This window comes from Mangifera indica, chromosome 6 (genome assembly GCF_011075055.1).
Source record: "Mangifera indica cultivar Alphonso chromosome 6, CATAS_Mindica_2.1, whole genome shotgun sequence".
In the NCBI taxonomy this organism is placed as follows: domain Eukaryota; kingdom Viridiplantae; phylum Streptophyta; class Magnoliopsida; order Sapindales; family Anacardiaceae; genus Mangifera; species Mangifera indica.
Genome location: NC_058142.1, coordinates 6,602,004 through 6,621,734, shown reverse-complemented (window position 1 = coordinate 6,621,734; position 19,731 = coordinate 6,602,004). Strand labels below are relative to the sequence as shown.

Sequence of the window (19,731 nt, the reverse complement as noted above, 5' to 3'; positions counted from 1 at the left end):
TATATATACATCCCGAAGGTATTATAGTTATTTCTTATTGTTTAAAGTTTATTTAAAATTTTATTGAAAATTTTTTTGAATAATTGTTGATTAAAAAATAATGTTTATTCTATATCTAAGAATCGTTCAAAGAGGATGAACGATCATTCAAGATTAAAAAAATAATTTTGATAGTTTGAATACCTATTCCATTCTAATCGGGGAGACACTAATATCTAAGTGTAAGTTATTGAAAGATCATGGTTCAAGAAGAGAGGGAAACATTAAGTGGGATAACTATAAGGAATGCTTGTTCAAAAACAATGAATGCTTGTTCCTGATGGTTCATTTGAAAACATACATAATAAAAGGGTTCAATTTTTTTAGGAGTTCCACCATTTTAATACAAAATTTTCAGACATCAATTTCAAGAGTATTGAGGGTCAAGATTCAGTAATTTGGAGAATCAAACACTGAAAATTAAAGTTTGAAGATTAGCTTTTGACAGAGGAAAGGTAAGTAGGCCATTATCATCACATTTGATTAAGAAATTTGGTGGATATGGCATGTTGTTCAATATATATATATGAATTTGAAAGTTATGTTTGGTGTGGGAATTTGTTTAAGAAACGATTTTGATGTGATGATATACATAATGGATGTAAGTTTATCATGAAAGAACGGTGATAAACTGACCAAGGTAATACAGAGACTTATTTTCATACATTACAGTGCAGAAATAATAGCTAGAAAACACAAATTTTGAGTTATAGTCTCGATAGAACAGTTCATTGGTGGAGAACGACCGTTATATCTTTGAAGAAGAAGAAATAGGCAATAATTCATGAGAGATGAATTGTTGTTAGTGAACAAAGTAGTGAATGGTTGTTACAAAGACGGTAACACCTGTTCACACCACAAGAATGAAGTAAGGTTGTTTATGGACCTTGAACAGTCATTCATGAAGGTATTTCATAGGATATGAAATGTTAAATAGTCTTAAGCTGTGTCAACTAAACGTATGAATATTACGTAGCCTTAAGTTCCTTAATCTATGTGAACTAAGGTGAATGGACACATAAAAGCCTTAAATTGTGTGAACTAAGGAATATTTTAAGGAAAGAATAAGTCATGCGAGCTGTGTTAGGAAATGCGAATTTTGCAAGCATGTTCTAGTTAATTATACAACAACCATGTTTAATTGCCTTGGTTCCATGACTGAAATTGTGACCTCATTTACTGAAAAAGTTTTTGACTGATTTTCAGGAACTTCAGGTTCTGCAGAACTAACATTGACACAAAAATGCTGGTTGTTTTGGGGTAGGAAAGGGTTTGGCTTCATGTGTAAGCATGGAAACAACTTTGCTCATTGTGGGTCTATCTGTAGCTTGGTCTTGCGCAAGAAACCTACATGAATGCATCTCAGGATTTCACCAGGAGAGCTTGGTCCATAAGTATTTCCGAGTTGATTAGCCCTAAAGCTTTTCCCTCATTCCACGGCTGCCAAGCCTAAAAGTTACAAGTTTTAGCACCATAATTTTTTCTGGGTTTGACAATTATTGTGCAAATCCTCTTTTACAGATGTTGCATTTCAGTGAAATCTCAGTCAGAAAGAGAGTGCTTTTCAGGATTTTACAAAAAATATTTAATGTAGATGCTTGGAAGAGAATAAATGGCAATGGCTTGAACACTTACATAACCTACAAGGTTGAGTAAACGCTCTAGATCATGTACCATTATTCTTCTTACTACTAACAATTTCTAGAAGTAAACTCCGAAGTTGTAAACTTTGTGTTTTATCAAGACAATGCCATTCATGACATGCTCCGGAGACGTATAACTGCTGAAGAATCATCAAGCAGTCTTTTTAGTGTTTGAAACAAAGAAAATATTTATGCATTAGAGAAAAAAGGTAAAGGAGTGAGTTATAATCATTCAATAACTATGAAACTCTACTTAAACTTTTACTCATCCCCATGATACCCTAAACTTAATACATCTTGTCTGGGCAGCAAGAGTCTACTTTTGAACTCTGACTAGGATGACGTGGATTTTTTATTGTTATTAACACTTTATCCAAGAAGCCTTGAGGTCTCACCACATATGTTGGGAACTCCATGGTCTTGTTCACTCATTTAAGAATCTCATTGTATCCTAATATGAGATGACCCTCAGTTTCTTACTTGTTTAGGTGAAAACACTTTCTACACTAGTACTGAATAACTATATCGGTCAAATCAGGTCAAGATAGGGGTTTGATACCTTGATAGTGTGAATTAACTACGCAGTCCCCAAAATCTACACATTGGATTGCTATAATTAAACTAGGCTTTTTGCGAGTAATTGTACCCTACTATAAGTATTATGTCTTAGTACGAACTATTAGGCCTATTACAGGTTATGTAGGGAGAAAATATAACACCTCTTTCAAAAGTATTACTCTCCAAAGGAAAATATTTACTCACTTAAATGATAAAAGCATGCATTCACTTAAAATTTAACTTCATATATTATAATTACCAAAATACCTTTATTGAGAAAAATAATCGAAAGGGTAACAAAGGATGTTATAAATCAAGAAAAACCATCATCCATGAGAATGCAGTAACTAATACAATGGTCAAACACATGTCTAATAACTAAAAACATAAATATATAACAACTGAAAAAGACATTTGTGCCCTCATGCCGACTCTATGCTTGCCTCACACCTTGTACCTACAAATTATAAAAAGTAGGAGAGTGAGTGAAAAATCATTTAATAAATAAAAGACTTTACTAATTTTTACTAAATCTCCAAAGTACCCTTGTTTTGACCCATTGAAATTTGATCATCCACAGTCTATCTTTATTTCCCACTACCATGACATGGGTGCTACCATCCTTATTTGATGACATGAGAACCTCCAAACTCCACAACATCTCTCTGGACTATCTGGGTCCTGCTTAATCACCAAAGAATCACTATGGATTCCAAATTGAGGTAGCAACAACATCTCTTACTTGTTCAGATGAAAACTCTTCCTCATTTGAAAGTATTACTCTTGACAAAAATTCCTATAAGTAAAGCAAGCGGACCAACAATAGATTTAACCATTCCAACAAAAAATCAAGTTTTTTTTTTTTTTCTAAATTAAAATAAAGATTATTGTTCTATGCTATTAATTACATAAAACATTTCTTTTAAGGGTTCTATCTTTTCCTTTAAGAGATCTGTTCTCATCGATTCAGGATAAAATAAGTTAACTTAATTAGATTTACTTCTTTTTTAGGGATATGCTAATTTTGAGTAATGTCGTATTTTTCTCAGTAAAATGTAAGCCAAAAAAAAAAAAAACAAATACTAACAGAACACCCACAATTCATTACCCATACATACACGTCTTACTTTATTTATACAAGGATGTGCTAATTAATTATACAACAGCTATGATCTTGGTTCCATAACTGACATTGTGACCTCATTTACGGAAAAAGTTTTTGACGACCTCTCAGGAACTTCAGGTACTGCAGAACTACCATTGATAAAAAATGCTGGTTGATTTGGGGCAGGAAAGGGCTTGGCTTCATATGTAAGCATGGAAACAACTTTGCTCATTGTGGGTCTATCTATTGCTTGGTCTTGTACACACAAAAGACCGACATGAATGCATCTCAGGATTTCACCAGGAGAGCTCGGTCCGTCAAGTATTTCCGAGTCAATTAGCTGTGAAGCTTTACCCTCATTCCACAGCTGCCAGGCCTGAAAGTAGCAAGTTTGAGCTCCAGATTATTTTCTGGGTTAGACAATTATTGTGCTAATCCTCTTTTGCAGATGTTGCAATTCAGTGAAATCTCAATCAAGTAAAGAGTTCTTCTCAAGATTTTGCAAGAATATTTAATGCAGATGCCTGGAAGAGAATAAATAGCAATGGATTGAACACTTACATAACCTACAAGGTTGAGTGGACGCTCTAGATCATATATACCATTATTCTTCTTACTGCTAACAATTTCCAGAAGCAAGACTCCAAAGCTGTAAACATCATGTTTTATCGAGACAATACCATTCATGAGATACTCCGGAGACATATAACCACTGAAGAATCATTAAAAGGTGTTTTAGTGTTTGAAAGAAAGAAATGTTTAAGCATAAGTGAAACAAATGTTCTATATGTAACTTATACTTACTGTGTTCCCACTATTCTGTTTGTGTTTGATTCTGGTTCATTCATCTGGAAAATTTTAGCCATCCCAAAATCAGATATTTTCGGATTCATCTGCTCATCAAGCAAAATGTTGTTGGCTTTTAAGTCTCTATGAATAACTTTTAATCTCGAATATTTATGAAGATAAAGAAGTCCTTGTGCGATCCCTTGGATTATGCTAAAACGTGTCTTCCAATTTAATTGTTTTGCTCTATCAGAATCTGTCTCAAAGTATAACAAAACAACAATAAATGATGAAACAATTAATATAGGTGCTAGATTTGTTGTTGCAGAAGTCCTTAAATATTGCTATATAAAACTTACCAAAAATAAAGAAGTCCAGGCTTTTGTTAATCATAAGTTCATAAACTAAAATTCTTTCTTCTTCATGAAGAGAACATCCTAAAAGCTTCACTAGATTAGTATGCTGGAGCTTTGCAATGAGTTTAACTTCATTCTTGAACTCCTTTATTCCTTGTTCTGTTTTTCTTGAGAGTCTCTTCACTGCAATTTCTTGACCATCCACTAATTTTCCCTGAATCATATCTCTGTAACAATTAGTAATTGCTTCATCTAATGTAAGCGTAAATCTCAGAACTTTACCTTATAAACCGGGCCAAAACCGCCCTCTCCAAGCTTATTTTCAGTAGAGAAATTGTTTGTAGCAACTTCAATGGTATGAAAATCAAATATCTTCAAACAACTGCCTATGCCCTTCTTCCTTTTTCGTCCTCGTCTGCCAAATTCAGAGGCGTGTGGTAGAGTACTTCCTAGCTCTTGTAAGAGTTTCTTTCGGTTATTTACACTTTGCACTAATCAAAATCCGTAGAAAGAATTAACTCAGGTTACAGTTCTCTCTTGAACACCGACAAAATCATGGCATATGTTCAAAACTGAAACTGATTACCTCTTGCCTTGATTTTTTTTACCATCAGGTACCACAAGTAGCACAAAAAAGGCAGCACTAAAGCCACTCCCAAAGCAAAAATAAATGAAACTATCCGCTCCTCTTCTGCAAAAATTGAAAATGAAATTATGATCTTTATCAAAACCAATCACTCTGAATGAAGAGTATTCTGTTTCTGCAATGATTTTTACAGGAATTTTGGTATATTTTTATAACATCAATCTTACTGACCTATTCCCTTGTCCTTTCTCCGCAATTTATAGCTTAAAACACCCAAAATAATCAGCAGTAAAACAGCTAGAGATCCTAATATTGCAATTATCAACCATATTGGCTTCTTCAATTTTTTTCCTGCAACGATATAAATTTTCGGGTTATAGGGCTGTTGTCAAAATTTAACCTTAAAGCTTCAATTTAAGCAGGCTAACCTTCCCGCTGCTTCTCTTTCCGACATCCGCCATATTTAGTATAAGAAACAAATAACCCTCTGCCGTTTGTTAGTTCACCATCTGGGTTGATTCTCAAGATTTGCATTGCATCTTGACCAGCTGAATGAGTGAAGAAGTTTTCTCGTTCATTTGACGTGAAGCTGAAGTTATAGTACTTGTTGAGCGCCCGTGAACCTGAGAAATTGAATTGATTATTTAGCCAGGGCTCACTCGTCCAGTAGACTTCATTGGTTTGCCTGCAGCTGATCAACCGGTTTGTGACATTCGGGTCCATTCGGAGAGTAAATGGCCCTGGAGCCGGAGAGTTGATATCCATCCAAGATTGGAGAAACCATTCATGCCTTGTTTGCAAGTTGAATCCTAGTTTCATTCCAGGAAGAAGTGTATCAGTCGGGAAATCAAAGCTTTGCCAGAGGACTTGCCTTATCGATCCGTCCGAATTCCTTTCATGGAGGATAAAGTTGCCGGATTCCAGTAGAATAACACTTGTATTTCTCAGCCCTTGAATGGAACTTACTGCAACAGGATTTCGGCCATTGCTGAAAATTTTCAAGTTGCCATCAGCGCTATCTATGGCAAGTCTCCCAGATTTATCAAAGATTGGGGTGCCCCGGTTAGCAACCCAAACAGGCTTGCTTCTTTGGTAGTAACCATCAGCTTTGTGGTAGTAAAAATCATCCTTCCCAATTGGTGAAAAGTACCATATTCCTAAATATCGATTTTCGACATGAGAGGGCTAAAGAATCCTAATCTGAATTTCCTAGAAGCTGAAGCCAGTTCATCCCCATCTTTGAGCTGTTGACCTTGTTGTAATTTATATATTGTCTTGGAATAAGACGGCTTCAGGAAGAGCATGAACAATGAAAAACTTAGAAGGATGAGAAATATTCTTCCCCTCATCGCCATAGATTGATATGTGCTGCTTTCTTCAACAGAGTACCATTCCTAAACTTATAAGATTAAGATTTTAACTTATTTTTGTGGCAAAGAACTCAAAAAAAAAAAAAGAGAAAAAACTTCTTAATTTCAAGATTCTTACTCATTTCTTCATGGTACGAGTTCACAGTATCTTTTGAATAAAGATTGTTTAGTTGTCGAGGTATTGCTAAAAAAAAAAAAAAGGTTAAGCGATTCAATGACGAATGACATTATAGCTTCTAAAAAGTTTATGCAGTAATGTAAAGGATCAAGGCCAAAAACACAGAGAATCAATGATATTGATGGTCGTCAGTTGGCACATCTGTCATGTCAATATCACAGTTCCCTTGAAGGTATAAATTCACGTTAGAGAGGACCCAAAAGTTTAACAATAATTGCAAAGGGGTTGTAGTACGGATTACGGTTGAAGTTGAATTGAATTGATTTAAACTTTATTATTAACTCGGTACAGTCAAATTTGAAATGCAGTGCCATGATTTGAATTTAAACCCAAGTTTGAATCATGGTTTTGAAATTATTAAGCTTGAGTTCGAATTATAAGAATCAAGCTATAACTTGACACAAGCTATGATAACCCTTTTTAATTGCAAAAATTTATCTTTTAAATTTAAGTTTTCTAATAAAAAAATAGTGTTTCACATTTTAAATAATCTCTGCTCATTATAAAATAAGCACTCATATTGTTCTTTCAATTTTATTCCATAATTTTCTTATTTGTAAACATTAATTTTAAAAAAATGATAATCAATAAATTTAAATATAATCCATAAATTTAACATTTAAGGTGCACTTGAACTTGACTATTCTTATCAAACTCAACTACATGAACACTCATCGTTCGAGTTTGATTCAATTCGAATCCACCACTAATTACAGTTAGTGTAGAAATTTCCTTCTTTTGATTCACAAGTCATAAAAAGTTGGAGTTAGGATGTGTTTAGTTTAGGTAATCTTATATTACAAAAAATGAAAGATTATGACATAGATGGATTACTAAATATAAATCATTATTATATTTGATAAAAATTAGTAAATATAAGATAATAAAGAATTATAATATATTATTTTATTTAAATATTATTAGGTATAATTATTATTAAATATTTTAAATATTATTTATTATATTAATTAAAAATAAGAGCTTTTTTCTCCCAAAAAATTAATAAGTAAGTATAAAATTGTAATAAGATCAAAATTATCTTGGTAATAATACTTAAGGTGGAAGTAATAATTAGATTAACTTTTATATCATTTGACATATCACCATTAGTAGTAAATGATTATTAAAATTTTTTATTACTGATAAATTAAACAAAGTAATGTTAGATCGAGCACCAAAGTAATATTTAAATACCATGAAGCAAACACCCCCTAAGGTTCTTTTTTTTCAGGATTTGTTAAATAAATCTAGTTTAACACGTCTTAATTAATTTTTTTTTTTCACAAATCGATTTCATAATTCAAGAATTTTTCCAAAATTTTGGTACTCTAATAAGTTTTGCTTCACATGCAGAATAGCTCTAACAAGTTCTTTATTTTGAGATGTGCAATGTTATATGTACACAATTTTGATACATGGATTTTATGTCATCATATGATTAAATATTACTTTATTTTTCATTTAAAATTATTCAATAATATAATAACACATTATCTATGTATTTAAATTAGATACCAAAAATATGTAAGCATAGTTTTATAGTTTTGAGGTAGTCTTCCCCTTTATGCGGTTTCATGTTTGAAACAAAGACATAACTTGGTCAGTTACCTTGGAAGCTTGTAATTTTTGTATGGAGAAACAATCGGGGTGCGTTTTCATTACTGATTGTTGTCAAAATTATTGCATATAATTCACTCACCTACTCACTTGATCTGGTTTCCATCCATAATATATATAACTGAAATCTAAAATTGGGAATTTATCCATTAGTCAAGATCGATGTTGTAAAAATAGAAGACTCGTTGAAGATATCCTAAACCAATTTACAGAACTCTTGGGGCATTTCTGATCATTCTCCAACACATATGTACATACTAACAAATATTTAGGGTGTTTTCGGTTCCAATTTTTATTAAAAATAAAATAATTATTACTATGTTTATAAAAATGAACAGTTATAAATAATTATTATATTTAATTGAATGTGATATTAAAATATAAATCTCTAGCTCTTAAATATTATTGAATATAATTATTTTAAAAAAAAATTTATGTTATTTGTTATATTAATTAAAAATAAAGATATTATTGTCATAAAAAATTAATAAATAAAAATAAAATTATAATAAAGTGAAAATTTTTTTAATAATATTTTAATATCTAAGTTTGAAATTATAATAAAATTACTTTCTATTTCACATATTAATAAAAAATTATCAATACATTTTATTATCTAATAAATTAAACAAGATATTATTAATACTAAAATATGGATTATTTTAAACCAATGTCGTGCTCAAGCAATGTACATAAAATATCGTGAATCACTTATTATTGTCTAGAAAAGACTTTTTTTATTTTAATTTTTTTTTAAGTCTTTTGTGCAGCAAAACTTTGAAGTGGGGTACGTGAATTTAACGTATGAAAGGTCCTAACTTTTATATATGACCCATTTTCAGGGAATAATTCTGTCGTACCTATGACCCATTTTCAGGGAATAATCTGTCGTACCTATGACCCATTTTTCTTTTGTCTTTTCCAACTATCTCCATCTTTTTGTCGTGGAATCTTTTCATTTCACGGGAGACTGAAAGAGGTAATGGAACCGACAATTGATTTTTATCGTTTTTAATTCAGCTGAACAATGAGCTTCAGAGCCCTGAAACCAACAAAACTGTCAACACACTTAGCACACAACTGAGGTACTGATCTATACACTCGTTGTTTCTTTTTATGATCCTTTAATAAACTTTCTCTCTCTCTCTCTCTCTCTCTCTATATATATATATATATATATATTTTGTTTTTCGGTTATGACGTTTGGATACGAGTTATAAATTGATATCTCATTCTAATTCAATGTGAATAAGTATAACTTTGACCAAATTAATCAAGATGTCTTTATTATATAAAAACAATGTTATATATATTTTTATGTATAATTTTAATAGATAAATAATATATTATTATATGATTAAATATTATTTTATATTTAATTTAAAAATATTTAATTATATGATAATATATTATTTATATATTTCAAATAAATATAAAAAATATATATAATTATATTATTTTATGAATGATTAAGACTATTGTATTTCTTAATTTCTAGGGGCTAATTTATTCCCCATTTAAAGTGCTTCTATGTTTGAAGAATTCTTTTATATACATAGCACGTTTTCCATGCATTATACTCAATACACCTATCTATGCTTGGAAACAGTGGAAATGAAAGAATAATTGCGGAAATTAATTAAAATAATCATTTTTATACATATACTAACTATTTTTTTATTATACAAATATAGTCATTTTTTAATTTAACTTTACTTTTAAAAAGAAAAGATTTTAAGATTTAGAGTTGATTGGGTGACCAACACTGGGCCAACCAATTTTATTGGTTGGTTGGGTGTTTAGTTAGCTAGCCAACCACCTAACCAATCTTTTCACTGTCAAAGTCGTTAAAAATTTTCACATGTTTTTTTTATTTTATCTCATATTTTCGCTTTAATTGCTTGAGTGAGTGAGTGAATTTTATGTCTTAACTATGTGAGTTTATATTTGGCTGAGTACAAATAGTTTTTTACGAATGTCAAAAAGAGTTTTTATAAATTTCTACCAAAAGGCTTAAGATTAGCTTTCTAAGTAGACATTCAACTAATTTGTACAATGTTTCAAGACGCAAAACCATTTAAGGGTTAATATAAAGTAACTATTTACATTATAATTGTTGATATAAACAAAATTATAAAAAATAAAATAAAATAACAAGAGTTCCTAAACAAATGAAACAAAAAAATAACAAGAGTTCTTTCTTGTCCAATTAATTAGTGTGAAATTTGTCTTATTATACTTAGTTTGTTTTTTGGGTTTAAAGCAGTTGAAGTGTCAATCCAGTGATGTGGTTATGTGTCAGCATATTTATATAATTATTTCGTAAACAAGTGTCAAGTCCAAATATCTCAGTCATTCATTAACTATACAAAGTAGTCCCCAGTTTAGTGTAAGACATTTGGTAGGTTGATTCTAGATTTCAACGTTTAAACTCACTACTAAGACATAATAGGTCAAAGTAATCCATTGAAAAAGAAAAATTAAATGTAGTTTATACGTTTCAACGTATTCAACACAAACAACACCTAGATTGGGCATGAAATTTTATATATATATATATATATATATATATATATATATATATATATATATATATATATATATATATATATATATATATATATATATTTTACAATTACAAAACTTAAACTATATATAACCTAATTAAAATAATGGAGAATCTAGGACGTGGTTAGTGTTAAATAATCATTTGTGATTAAGATTTAATTCTTGAAATCGTGAAGTAGAATGAGATGTCCCACAACATCTTATCCCACATGTCAGGTGACAGTATATAGCTCATGACAACCGAAGATGTCTGCATCGTTTCTTCTTTTTTTTTTTTTTTTTTTTTGGTTTAATGGCCCATATATATCGGTTGATTCACCATTATTATCATTTTCGACAATTGTTGTTGATATTATCAGTTACTTGGCAAATTTGGTCACTGCAATCACCAAATTTGCACCAGATTGTACGAGCTGTGGCCTTCTATTAGTCCAATTCCCTCCATGCTTGCCCTACCATTTGTTGAAGATAATCAAATGAAACCTATTTTTCATAAACGAAAATTTATGTATATCATTCTGTAAGTTTGATTGATTAAATCTTGACATAACTTTGCGTGGGACAACTTCCCTTTGGTGCCACTCAACCTGCTGCCTTGCCGACACCATTTTTTAATTAATATTTAATATTAACTTAATTATTTTTTATGTTAAACTGGAAAGAAATGCAGAATTTTCTTGGTAGCTTTGTAAATGATTTTTTTTTTTTCAAATCGAAAATTTAGAATACTAGAGAGGGAGAAATAGGATGAAGATTGTTAACGCAAAAAGTTGTTCAAACGATAAATATCTACGTCTACATTATAATTGTTGATATCTATTCCCTAGCTATCATCACATTATAGTATAATTATCTCCTATTATAATGAGATAACTTAATCAACAGCTTCCATTTAGATATTTAGATAAGAAATTGTTGATAACCAACAAACACAACAATTGAACTCTATTTACCACACCGAGATGAAAGCCTTCTGGGATGATTTCCATTTAATTATATTATATATTTCTTGTTTTTTATTACATTTTTTTCTTTTTATTATTATTTTTTTTCATTTCCACTCTTGGCCTTCACCCCTTCTCCCCACAACAACTCCCCCCCCCCCCCCCCCCCCCCCCCTTCTTCACCCCAACAACACTTGTCCATGGTTGCTGTGTTTTCATTTCTATTCACTCTCTTACTGTTTTGCACGTCGAGACGTTTGATTTCATGTTTGCAACTACAAATATGGGTTATCAACAGTGTTAGGTACCTGACTAAGTAGCACATAAACAGAAACATCAAAACACGAAAACGTCGAAATAGAAATATTGAAACATATATTTTTTTTAAATATAGGAAACAAAAACATGAGAAAATATATAAATATTTAAAATATTGGGATTATTTATAAATACCAAATTTTTATAAAAAATATTTTCCAACTCTTCCAGGAAGTACTTAAATTCCAACACTAATATAATTAAAATCTAAGCCGGACAAAACTAATTTTTAAATGACTATTTTACTATTCAGTCTCCTCTTACCCTTTTCCTCTGAATGAATATTTTACTTTTTTACCAAAGATTGATTTATATCTCTACAGTTTAATCGTCAAATTGAATATTGAAAATAAATATAAAAATTGCAGAAGAATATGAAGATTAAAAAATAACGTAACAAATTCACCCGAGACTTTGAGCCTCCAGAGATAGTGAGGAGTTGAGATGCCATGCCGGAGTTAGAGTCGGAGATGGTGAGAAGCCAAGACGTATGCTTGGGATGGAGAGATGTTAGGTTACTGGAAATTGAATGCAATTGGGAATAAGAAGCATATTGCTTTGGGACGTTTCCTATTCTTAGGGAAATGTCAAGAAACGCGTTTCGTATTTTTGCAAAATAACCGAAACGGCCCTAAAATGGTGCGTACGAGTTTTGGGCCAGTTCGGAAACGGAAACGTTTCGGAGATGCGGGAACGCACTATGCAGTGCGTTTCCATGCTTCCTTGGTACCTGGAGAATGGTTGACTTCACTCAGCTGAAAGCTCGTCCACTGGAATGTACGCAACCTGTGCTGTTAGAGATCCTGTCGCAGATACTTGCAAATGGTGGAATAGTTTATTTGTTGTAATGGCACTTGCTGTTGTGTGTAATTCAACAAAAGCAATTCTCAATTGTAATGGTAAACTGCAGTGCCTTAACAAATCCAGAAATAAAGACAGAGAGTTTTTACATCATTTGCAATCCCCAAATATTCATAACAAAAGAACTCCGAATCCAACACATACACATCAACAATGACTCAGAACATCAACTACTCATAAATAATTAAGAAACAACACAAATAAGACTAAACACAGAAAACATCAAGCAGACTCCACTCCAGCATTCGAGAGGCTGGTCTCTCCTTACTTCCCTTTTTCTTTCAATTTTCTTCTCTGTTTTTCTCATTGTTCAACAGGTCCCTTTCATCCTTCCCTCACCAAAATTACTCTCTCAATCATGTGGCGCCAGCTCAACCCAACATATCCCTGTGGTCCCTTCGTCTGGTTGTATATTCTGATATTCTTGTTGGTGTCCTGCTGCTGGAATTAATTGTTGGTTTGCTGCTTGTGTAGTTGCTGGGAGGGTACCATTTGTCAGTGCAACTGGTCGTTCGCTTGTGTTAGCCTCTTTTCTCCCTTTCTTTATCTTCACATACACCCAAGCCCTAACACGACGTTGTCTGTTTTCAATGACGGAAGATGTTGTTTCTTTGAGGATATTGTCTAGTGTCGATGACAAAGATGTGTCATGAGTAGTTCGATCGACTGAATGTTAATAGTGGTTGTCAATGGTGGTGGTGACGTCGACAGTGACAAGGGGTGGTAGTGGTATTGTCGATGCTGACAGGGGGCGATGATGGTACTGTGCACAATGGCAAGGGTGGTGGTGGTGTTTTCAAAATTTTGGTACTCGGATAAGTTTTGCTTCACATGCAGAATAGCTCTAATAAGTTCTTTATTTTGAGACGAGTAATGTTATATGTACACAATTTTGATACATAGATGGTGTGTCATCATATGATTAAGTATTACTTTATTTTTAATTTAAAATCATTCAATCATACAATAATACATCATCTATGTATTTAAACTGAATACCAAAAATATATACGCGTAGTTTTATTGTTTTGAGATAGTATTCCCCTTTACGCGGTTTCATGTTTGAAACAAAGACATAACTTGGTCAGTTACCTTGGAAGCTTGTAATTTTTGTATGGAGAAACAATCGGGGTGCGTTTTCATTACTGATTGTTGTCAAAATTATTGCATATAATTCACTCACCTGCTCATTTGATCTGGTTTGCATCCATAATATATATAATTGAAATCTAAAATTGAGAATTTATCCATTAGTCAAGATCGACGTTGTAAAAATAGAAGACTTGTTGAAAATATCCTAAACCAATTAACACAACTCTTGGGGCATTTCTGATCATTCTCCAACACATATATACATACTAATAGACATTTAGGGGTGCTTTTGGTGTAATAATTTTTTATTAAAAATAAAATATTATCATAAAGATCATTAATTATTACTATGTTTATTAAAAAAATAGTTATAAATAATTATTATATTTGATTTAACGTGATGAAAAGATATTAAAATATAAATCTCCTAACTCTTAAACATTATTAGATATAATTATTTCGAAGAAATTTTTATGTTATTGATTATATTAATTAAAAATAAAGATATTATTATCTTAAAAAATAATAAATTAAAATAAAATCAAAATTTTTTGATAATATTTTAATATCTAAGTTTGAAATAATAATAAAATTACTTCCTATTTCAAATATTAATAAAAAATTATCAATACTTTTTATTATCTAACAAATTAAACAAGATATTATTAATACTAAAATATGGATTATTTTAAACCAATGTCCTGCTCAAGCAATGTACATAAAATATGGTGAATCACTTATTATTGTCTAGAAAAGACTTTTTTTATTTTTATTTTTTTTTAAAGTCTTTTGTGCAGCAAAACTTGAAGTGGAGTACGTGAATTTAACGTATGAAAGATCCTAACTTTTATGCATGACCCATTTTCATGAAATAATGTCTGTCGTACATATGACCCAATTTTCTTTTTTCTTTTCCAATTATCTCCATCTTTTTGTCGTGGAATCTTTTCATTTCACGGGGAGACTGAAAGAGGTAATAGAACCGACAATTGTTTTTTATCGTTTTTAATTCAGCTGAACAATGAGCTGCAGAGCCCTGAAACCAACACAACTGTCAACACACTTAGCACACAACTGAGGTACTGATCTAAACACTCGTTGTTTCTCTTTATGTTCCTTTAATAAACTTCTCTCTCTCTCTCTCTCTCTCTCTCTCTATATATATATATATATTTCAGTTATGGTGCTCGGATACGAGTTATAAATTGATATCTCATTTCAATTCAATGTGAATAAGTATAACTTTGATCAAATTAACCAGGATGTCTTTATCATATATAAAAACAATTATATATATATATTTTTATGCATAATTTTGATGGATAAATAATATATTATTATATGATTAAATATTATTTTATATTTAATTTAAAACTATTTAATTATATGATAATATATTATTTATATATGTAAAATAAATAAAAAAATATATACATAATTTTATTATTTTAGGAATGATTAAGACTATTGTATTTCTTAATTTATAGGGGCTAATTTATTCCCCTTTTAAAGTGCTTCTACGTTTGAGGAATTCTTGTATATACATAGCACGTTTTCCATGCTTCATACTCAATACACCTATCTATGCTTGAAAACAGTGGAAATGAAAGAATAATTGCAGAAATTAATTAAAATAATCATTTTTTATACATATATACTCACTATTTTTCTATTATACAAATATAGTCATTTTTTAATTTAACTTTACTTTTAAAAAGAGAAGATTTTAAGATTTAGAGTTGATTGGATGACCAACACTGGGCCAACCAATTTTATTGGTTGGTTGGGTGTTTAGTTAACTAGCCAACCACTTGACTAATCTTTTCACTGTCAAAATCGTTAAAAATTTTCACATGTTTTTTTTTTATTTTACCTCATATTTTCACTTTAATTGCTTGAGTGAGTGAATTTTATGTCTTAATTATATGAGTTTATATTTGGCTAAGTGAGTACAAATAGTTTTTTACAAGTTTGTCAAAAAGAGTTTTTCTATTAGAACAAATGTCTTTATAATAGAAAATGATATATTTTTGCCAAAAGGATTAAGACTAATTTTTCTAAGTAGACATTTAGCTAACTTGTATAATGTTTCAAGACGCAAAACTATTTAAGGGTTAATATAAAGTAATTCTCATAACTGAGCTAATAAAAGAATTAAAATTAAGTTTTAACTAAAAAAATTCTAACACAAAGGATTGTTAGAGTATTGTCTTTATTGAATATCTTTTTTGCTTATATTAGTATCAGTAATATGTTTTGTGAGCTCATTCAAATTAAAGTTATTATCTTCTTAATCAACAAAAGAAGGAAATTGTGAAAAATAAATATGTAAATCATATTTAAAACTATTATAATAATAATAATAATAATAATGATAATAAAGCAGTGCAAAGACCATTTTGATCAAACAACCAATCTCTAATCCAAACAAGTGTTTCAACTATATTGAGTTATCTTTGGATACCAATTTTTAGTAGTAGTGTTACCAATTTTTGAGTTAGTTTGGGTTAGCTTTGTGCCAATTCAAACATAACCTAATTTTTTTGGGTCAATTTGTACCCAACATGAACTATTTTTCATGTCAAAAATCTAATCCTACCCTGATTTTTTTGTAAGATTAACAGGTCATGTCAAATTTTACCAAGTCTACTTGCATATACATAACACGTTTTGCATGCTTAAAAAGAGTATAAATAAAAGAAAAGCAATATTATATGTATACATTTTTGACACACAAATGTATACACACATGAATATGTCATAGTGCGATTGAATGTTATTTTATCATTAATTCAAAATCACTTAATTACATTATAATAAATCTAAGTGTGTACACAAATATGTATATATAATTTTATTGATAAAAAGAGTAATTGGACTAAATGTCTCATTTATTTCCAAAATTATGATCATTCTCATCTAACCTGGCTTCTAAGTGTTTATTACATTAAGACAAATATTTTTTCTTGACTTGCTCTCGAAAAAACTGTTAACTGTAAACTGCATGAGAATAAAAAAGTTGGTAGAACCACAAACACATTGGTCTGCCATGGAACCCGCTTAGTTTGTTTTTTGGGTTTAAAGCAGTTGAAGTGTCAATCCAGTGATATGATATGTGTCAGCATATATAATTATTTCATAAATAAGTGTCAAGTCCAAATGTCTCAATCATTCATTAACTATACAAAGTAGTCCCCAATTTAGTGTAAGACATTTGATAGGTTGATTCTAGATTTCAACATGTAAAATCATTACTAAGACATAATAGATCAAAGTAATCCATTGAAAAAGAAAAATTAGATGTAGTTTATACGTATTCAACACAAACAACACCTAGATTGGGCCTGAAATTAAATTTTTAGATTTGGAGACGTGCTACCCAAGGTTGGATTCAAATCAAATCGAATTTGAGTTCGATTCGATTTGTAAATAGTAGAGCTCGAGCTCGTAAAAGTTAAACTCGAACTCGATTCAAATTCGGTTCAATTCGTTTCGAGTTCAAACTTTTAATTAACTCATTATTAAAACGACATTGTTTTAATACATATCGGTCAAAACAACGTTATTTTGTATCAAAATTTTTAATTGTTTAGGAACTCTTGTTATTTTTTTAATCCAATTCCAATTAACAATAGTTGTTACATTGATTAATTAATCAAATCTAATCTAAAAAAATACTGTTTGCCCCTTTCGTTAACAGATAGTGATTGGCTGTATTGGCACTTGTATAATAAAACCTTGAGAAAATCCTTTTATATATATATATATATATATATATATATATATATATATATATATATATATATATATAACCTAATTAAAGTAATGGAGAATTTAGGACGTGGTTAGTGTTAAATAATCATTTGTGATTAAGATTTAATTCTTGAAATGGTGAAGTAGAATGAGATGTCCCACAACATCTTATCCCACGTGTAAGGTGACAGTATATAGCTCATGACAACCGAAGATGTCTGCATCGTGACTCCTGCATTATGCCTTACTCCAACTAAGAAATCCAAGTCCAATTCCCAAGCTACACATGTTGTTGCACGTTGCCAAATTTGAAGGCTGTGGACAAGATCTCTCCTCTGCTAAGGATCACCATCCCGAACATGTAGTTTGTGAAGGTCATTTGAAGTGAGGTGTTGGGAAGAAAACAATTAAACTAGAAATACCAAAATCAAACTTTCCCTTACTTGATTGAATTATATAATAGCAAATAATCAACCAAAATATGATTTTATTATACTAAACAATCAAAAGCAAATATAATAGAAAAGAACATCACAATTTAATGTGTGGAGTAAAATCACGGGACTTTACCCAAATAAACCAATCTACTATAAAAAAAATAGTACATTGTTTTTAGTCTATAAATGAGTACACAACTCTCCAAAATAACAAAGTAAAAAAATAACATAGTGCAGAAAAATAATGAATATCACAACATACTCAAGAACCTATATCTCATGTTATATGCATAAAAAACAAATCTCCACTATCCAAAATAAAACAACAGTGTGCCTAAAATGCTATTAAAAATTGAGAGCAATCCAATGACAGACGAAAGATAAAGAAATGTTTTTCTAAGAGTCGTCTAAACAAAATTGTACAACATAACAATCACGTTTCACCACAAATAACTACTTGAAAATCAAATGACAATCTCCACCGTTCATAATGAAAAATAATGAATTTTTTACAAATAGTCCAAAAATCAGAGTAATCTAATGGTGAAATTGAGAGAACAAAAAATCTCTCACTGAAAATCCAAGACAGTGTTTTTGTCTTTTCTTCTTTTTATTTTGACCTTAGTGTATTATTTATAACTATATGTTAAACTCTTATTTTGACGTAATTTATGAATATAGTGGGTAAGGGTTTTTCATTAAATAAATTTAGATTTCTCCATATACGAAAAGACTCAAAAGCCTAACACAAAAGTCAATATTGTAAATGGTGTTGAACGACGATTTTGCCAGCAATGTAGTAGGTAAAGCTCTGATTTTGTGTTTGAAAGATAAAAGTAATATTAAAGAAGGAAGTCTTCTGGTGCATGAGATGATTGGTGTTGGTTACTCTAGCAAAGGGATATTTATATTACAAACAATCTCTCTTGATTTACATTTTTTCATTTACAATTTCTTGAAATTCTTCAACCTCGTCATGAGGAATTTTGATAGTTGATATGATATTATTTTTATTGTTTATGCGAAAAATTCTATTGTCTATCATAATTGATGAAAAGAAAAAGAGTTGTATGAGTGTCTGTCTAATATTATTATAAGGGTATTTTCGCTTTTTCTTTGCCTTTTCCTAAAATGTAAGAAAATTAAAGCGTGGGAATCTGCCTTTTACTACATTAAGGGTGGCGATTCTAGTTCTTGCGTTGTCCGGGCTCCCTAATTTTAGTTATTCTAGATTGAATTTACTAGATAATAAGAACATGAAAACTAAAGCAAAACAGAGAGATTTAATAACAATCTACTGAATTTGTGAATTTTATTCAATGAATTAAGAAGATACAAGATCTGCCTTTGATGTTACGTGTACTCAGTTTTGAATATACATTCAGTTTTATTTAATGTTTTTTAAATATTACTTTATCCTTAATAGTTTTATTACGTATTTTAAGTGGGACTCTCTCTTAAAGCTTTGTCTTGTAAAGCCTTCTGTCTCCCAGCTTATGCCATTGTCATTAATAAATATA

The 19,731-nt window shown here is 30.3% G+C and overlaps 2 pseudogenes; one reads left to right on the top strand and one right to left on the bottom strand.

The window, feature by feature from the left end:
* The window catches only part of LOC123218969, a 5,526-nt pseudogene extending 4,223 nt beyond the window's left edge, over window positions 1–1,303 (top strand).
* A 2,020-nt stretch (window positions 1,304–3,323) lies between these two features.
* On the bottom strand, window positions 3,324–6,543 carry LOC123219457 (annotated as a pseudogene).
* Window positions 6,544–19,731: the final 13,188 nt, after the last annotated feature.